Genomic DNA, 6,591 nt, shown 5'->3' on the forward strand with positions numbered 1-6,591 from the left:
TTCAGCATCTTAGCTGTAGAGGGCAGTGTCACTGGCCCTCATATGTGGGATCTGAACCGGGGCCCTCTGGCATCCCAAGCGAGTTCTTAACCATCGTGCCACTCGGCCGGCCCCAAGTTTTTCAATTCTTATTTTATACTTGTATGTCTTCTCTCAAGCTGAACATTTTGATTACTAATATTACCATACTACTTATTTGCTTTATCCTGCTTTATATAATAATTCTAGAATAGCAGTATCGATAGCATTAATAAGACCAGGAGTACTGCAAATTTAAGGTTTCTTTGCAGTTCTTTTTGTCCTTAGGATATAGTCTACTAGGTGTGTATCATCAAATTGTTGAGTTTCAAAGTCACTTGAAACTATCTTTTTCTGTATGGTTAAGCCACCAACCTGACATACAGTTAGGTTCATTTGTTTCATTTGGTTTCTGATTTTTAGAAATTATTTTTTCTGCTATGACTTATATTGGGTTTTATAATGACACAGTTCCCTAGCCAAGCGTACATGTACATTTAGAGAAAGTCCTCCTGGCCCTCCTGGCCCTGGTTGATAAGCATTTTTCTGTTACCTTTTCATGTAAGAAAATATGCGTGTATAGTCTTATTACACCTGTCCCTTCTCAGGTAAAACACCATACACGCCGTTCTGCGTTTTTATTGTCTTCCCCTAACTTGACCGCAGAATGCCTTCCACAGCTGTGCCCCACGGTGTGGCTGCCACAGCTTCCTCTACCAGCTCCTACCGGGGGACACAGGGCTGTTCTCCGTCTTCTGCTGCCCTTCCCTTCTTTAGAAGAAAGCGCATAAGTCATTCACATGGAAAAGCCCAGAGAAGCAGGAGTGCTAAGAAGGAAGCCCCATAATTTGGGTGGGGAGGGGAACAGGAGTATAATTTCTCCCAGAAAAACGATCATGGGTTCAAGTGGCGACTCAGTTCTGCCCATCGAGTCCAGAATTCTGAGAAGGGAAAAGACCTGGGCACCACCCACGGGCGACGAGGACAGCCGTGACATGGTGTCATCTGGCTAACGCCCACAGTTCTCACAGGCCAGGTGCTGTTTGCGAGGCTGAATGGCTCTGATGGGTGACCGTCCCAGGATAAAACGAAAGGATTTCATGCCTCGCTGTGCCATCAGGAACCACTGGTCAGAGCCAGCGAGTGGCCCCAGCGCCAGCCGCCTCGCGAGTCACACGCAGGCAGGGCACTGCCGGGCACTGGGCTCTGCAAGGGCAGGGGACACGCCCGACTCCCTCTTGCGCCCCGTCCCGCACTGAGTGGGCTGGTGACAGGGACCCTCCTCACGCGCCCGCAGGCAGGCCACAGACCGAGGGCCGGCGGGTGAGGCCTGGGGAAGGTGTGGGGGAGCCCAGGTCAGCTCCAGCGCAGTTCGGCATATCGCGCTAGGTCTCCCATGTTAGAAAGAGAAGGGTGGGACCCCGGTTCTACGTGAACTCTGCTGTTTTGTAAGTTGGCAGCTGAGCTGAACTTCAGCAGGTTCGGGCCAAACCAGGGAGGCGGTCGGGCGCAGCGTCGGGCCCACGGAGCAGCGCCAGGCTCCTCCTCGACAGCTTGGTGGCCCCGGCAGCCGAGACCCTCCGCCTCTGCCGGGGGGTCCCGGGCGGCGACCCAAGCGCAGCGTTCCAGGCGCTCAGGCGCCCGCTCGGCCACACTGCGCCTGCGCGCGGGGCGCCCCCTCGCGCCCGAGCCCACGCGGAGCCGCGCGAGCACCCGCCCCCCTCGCGAAGGAGACGCCCGTTGCCATGGAGCTGCCCGCGCAAACCTTGCGGCTCGCGGCCGGGGACAGCCACGGCGAGGGCCCACCGGTGCTCCCCGGAGGGGTTTTTTCGTGAGGGGCCGCCGCCCAGGGGGTCTCCGCTCGCAGCCCACGCCGCTCGGACCCCAGGCCGGTCCGCCCACAGGTGGGTCCGTTTGTCCCGGAGCCTGGGGCTGGGCTCGCGGGCCTTGGCGCCCCCCAGGCACGGACCTGCGCCCTCACCATGGAAGTTCTGCCTGAGACGTAACGGCTAATGCGGATCTGGGGGGCGGGGGGGGGCTGGTTTCCGGGAGTCGGGGGCGCAGGGCTCTGCCGCGATGCTGTCACGTCCAAAACTGAAGGCTGAGCCAGCTGGTAAGACCGGGTGTCTGGGCAGGTGAAAGGAAGGGCACTGTTCGTGAAACCGGAGGCCGACGAGCTGGGGGCTCCTGCGGCCCGCGCAGCGCAGCCAGTAGACCCGCCCAGGGGTTGGGCTATTTAGAATAAGCGTTTATCATTAAAGTACTAGCGGTCTGCGAAGGCAGCGAGTTAACACCTCCAAAAACTGCCTTAACATTCTCAGACCAGCCTGCCGGGCATTTAAGGGACAATCTGGGCGTTCCTCCAGAGGCCACGTGATGGTTCTGGGGGTCTGCATGGAGCCTTCCCTCTGGCGATGTGGCTCCCCGGTGGCCGTCAACCCAGGAGCATAGACGACACTAACCTGGAAAGAATGCTAGGCCATAGAGATTGTGGTCAGTAAGCATGGGGGTATTAATCATAAGTTTCAGGGTAATTTTCTAAAACAGGGAACTGGATGGGACAGGGGACAGTCTGAGCTCAAACCGCAGGGGATGATCTGTCCTTAACCTGTAGGTCAAGGAACAGTGAGTCTGGGGACCTGGAGAGGCCCCTACTGTGGGGGCGCCAACCAGGCCCTGTTTCATTCATAGTTCCAAAGTCACCCCAATTTGGCTTTTAAATGGATACCTGTTTGGGGAAGTGGGTAGGACTTTATTACTTTGTTTTCCGAAAACGACTCCTTTTATCTTCTCACCTTTATGTATCTAGCATAAACACCTGCTTGAACATCTGCTCTGAGCTGGGTAGTGAGCGGGCCTGCTCTGGCACCCAGTTCAAAAGGGCACCTCATAGCTCCTCATACACACAGACGGGGTGTGAGTTCACATGTGCCGTGTAAGGGTTGGCGGTGAGTGGAACACAGTAGCCACTACCCCAGTCAAGAAGCAGAACTTTGTCAGCACCCCAAAAGTCAACCCCCACCATCATTGCCACACACAGACCTGTGCCCCACACCATAGGCTGGTTTTTTTAAAGAAATTTTACTGGGGAACAGTGTGTTTTTCCAGGACCCCTCAGCTCCAAGTCAAGTCGTTGTCTTCAATCTAGTTGTGGAGGGTGCAGCTCCTGGCCCATGTGGGAATCGAACTGGCAACTTTGGTGTTATGAGTCTGCGCTCTAACCACCTGAGCTAGCCGGCCGTCCCCCATAGGCTGACTTTTGTGCATCTAGTTTCCTTGTTTTTCTTTAGTTCTACCACCTATGTGTGCATCCCTAAACAATATAATTAAGTTTCACCTGTTTTAAAACTTTATATAAATGGAGTGATACTATAATATATACATTATTTTTTAAATTTTTGAAACAATCCCAAATTTACATAAAAGTTGCAAGCGCACACACACACACACACACACACACACACACACGTCTTTTCCTGAAGCGTTTGAGGATAAGTTGCCTCCATGACACCATCATGGAGTGTATTTCCTGCCCACTAAGACATTCTCCAACAGAATGACCATCGAAGTCAGTGGAGTGACGTGGACATGTCGATACGTCTGATCCTCAGTGCCAGTCAAGCATGCTTTGCCAGTTTGTCCCATAAAGTCACAAAAGCCAAAGGACCGAGTCTGGGACCACACATTGCACTCAGCTGTCCTCGTGTTGCCTTAGGCTCCTTCTGTCCAGAACTTTCCTCTGCTCTCCTTGGCTCTCATGACCCTGACACCTTTGAAGGTCATAGGCCAATTACGACTTTTATAGAAAGCCCCTCCATGTGGGTTTCCTTATGATTGGGTTCCCCTTACGCATCTTTGGAGGAGAGTCATAGAAGTGAGGCTGTGTGCTCACTTCCTGCGCGTTCCATTTGTCACCTTACTGATGACGTTTGCTTTGGCCGCCTGGTGCAAATTCATCTGCAGCCTCCACAGGGACGTCACTGTTTCCTCTTGTAATTAATAAGTATTTTGTTGAAAGATACTTTGAGACTATGTGACTATGCCATCCCTCCCAGGCACCGCCTGGGCTCTGATACCCTGCACTGGACCACCCTGCATGGGTGCCTTTCAACCTCACACAGGCTGTGACATCCAGCTCTGACCTCAGCCCACACACAGGCTATGAGCTGGATTATGTCTCCTCAGAAACATTCTATATTGAATCTCCTAACCCCCAGCATCTCAGAAAGTGTCCTCGTTTATAAATGGGGTCACTGGGGATGTAATGAGTGAAGATGAGGTCACACTGGAGTAGAGTGGTCCCTAATCCAGTATGACAGGTGTCCCTATAAAAAGGAGAAACTTGGACACAGACATGCACATAGAGAGTGCCACACGAAGGCTGGAGTCAGGCTGCCACAGCCAGGGCACTACCTAGGGGAGGGAGCCGGAAGAGACCTTCCCTCACCCGCCCAGGGGGCGCGGGCCTGGCAGCACCTTGATTTCAGATTTCTGACCCCCAGAACCGTGAGAGAACACATTGCTGTTGTGCTAAGACACCCAGCGTGTGGTGCTTTGTTACAGCAGCCCCCAGGGAAGCAAGACAACATCTGAGAGTCTGGGGTCCACATCTAGGAGAGGAACTGAGTCGGAAGCTGTTGTAGGCGGAGTACTGGCGTTGTGTCCTAACCCTTGGAACCTGCAATACACCAGGTTACATGGCGAGGCGTAACCTAGGGTTTTCCCGGTGTGCCCAGCGCAGCCACAAGGTTCTTTTAAGAGGAAGAGGGAAGGCAGAAAGAAGCCAGGACCAAAAGGGTGGCTGCCTGAGGACGGCGCTACCTGACACTGCTGTCACTCACATGTTACTGACAGTGACATGAGACCTGAGCCAAGCAGTGTGGGTGACCTCTAGGAACTGGGAAACTCGAGAAAATGGATTTTCCCTTCGAGACCCCAGAGAGGAAGGCAGCCCTGCCGACACTTTGATTTTAGCCCCACTTTTGTTCTGATTGATTTTTTAAAAAGAAAATCCTAGGTACAATATTTTACCTGTGAATACTTTCATATACAACAAACAGAGAAAGACTCATTTTTAGCATAAACATAAAATCATTATCAACCCCAACAAAGCTCACATTCATTTCTTAGGAAAATCTCATACCGATTTGAGTTCACTTCCCCACATTGTCTGAAAAGTGTCTTACAGCCGTTTGCTTGAATCAGGACCCACAGAAGTTCCCAGCGTTGCATACGGCTGGCTTGTCCCTTCAGGCCCTTTCGATAAGACACCCGCCTTCCCTGTTCTCCCACCACATCCATTTATGGAAGAAACTGTTCCATTGGTTTTTACATAGGCCTCCTTAATGGCAGCCAGTGGGGTGTCATCATTTAGGGGGCTTGCACATCTTTTGTGGAACTTATTCTTACACACTCCGGAGTTCCTGATGTAATTGTGAAGGGTTGTTTTTCCAAATCTCATTTTCTTATTATTTTTTCTGGTAAATCAGAATATAGTTCATTTTTATTATTGAATTTATATCTAGCAACATTACCAAATTGCCTCAATAATTTTAAGAATTTATCTGTATATGCATTCGAATTTCCTGAGTGTAAACTGTATGATCTGGAAATAACGACTGTTTCCCCTCCACGCCGGACCGCTTTGTTTCTTTCACATCCAGGGGCTCTGGTCGGGCGACCTGGTGAATAGTGAGTGAGTGGAAGGGGCTGAGCAAGCACCCTTGTCCCGGTCTCATTCTGAAAGGGGGTGCTTTGAGTGTGCGATCCACTCTGACGTTCCCTGTGGGTTATTTTTGGCATATATCCTTTATCACATTCAGGGAGTCTATTTCTAATGCGAGTTTGCTAAGTTTTTTACAAGTATAAGTGGGATGTTAAATGTTATCAATACTTTTTCCTACGTTCACTGAGTTGATCACGTACTTCTCTCCTTCAGTCTGTTAATGTGGTGGATTAAATTGAGTTCTGATGCTACACATGAACCCATCTTGGCCGTGATAATTATCCTGTTTTTATGGCGCTGGGTTTAGGCCGGTCATCGTTCACTTTGGATTTCTGTATCTGTACTCATGGCTGAGGCCGGGCTGTCATTTTCCTTTCTCTGCTTCCGTTGTCAGGTTTTGGTAAGAACAGCTAGGTGAGCCCCGTGAAATCAGCTGGGACGTGGAGTGGACCGCTGGTTCTCTTTCCTGGAAGCATGTGTGTGAAACAGGGATATTTTGCACCTCAGATGCTTCATACAACTTGACAGGGAAGCGGCTGAGCCTAGAGTTTTCTTTGTGGGACTGTACGAATGGCTGCCAATTAAAGTCCTTTTATGCTTATGGGATTTTCAAGTTTTCTACTTTTTTTTCCTTGAAGCAATTTTGGTTAGTAATATTTTTCTAATAATTTGTCCGCTGTCTAAATTTTCAAATTTATTGGCATAAAGTTGTTCGTGATATTTTTAATTTTTTAACGTCTGTAGCACCTGCAGTTATAGACTCTTGTTTTGATGTGGATGATTTGTTACTTCTCTTTTTATTTATCAGTTTCATTAAAGATCTGTCAATTTTATAAATCTTTTATTTT

The 6,591-nt window shown here is 50.2% G+C and overlaps 1 protein-coding gene across 1 annotated transcript in view; it reads left to right on the forward strand.

Annotated features, from left to right (window-relative positions):
• Positions 1–1,736: 1,736 nt before the first annotated feature.
• The window catches only part of CFAP74 (cilia and flagella associated protein 74), a 61,331-nt gene continuing 56,476 nt past the window's right edge, over positions 1,737–6,591 (forward strand). Inside the window, exon 1 of the mRNA XM_019658439.1 lies at positions 1,737–1,922. The gene's annotated coding sequence lies outside the window, so the exon portion shown is untranslated. The remainder of the gene's footprint in view (positions 1,923–6,591) is intronic.

Source organism: Hipposideros armiger, unplaced genomic scaffold (genome assembly GCF_001890085.2).
Source record: "Hipposideros armiger isolate ML-2016 unplaced genomic scaffold, ASM189008v1 scaffold_284, whole genome shotgun sequence".
NCBI classification, from domain to species: domain Eukaryota; kingdom Metazoa; phylum Chordata; class Mammalia; order Chiroptera; family Hipposideridae; genus Hipposideros; species Hipposideros armiger.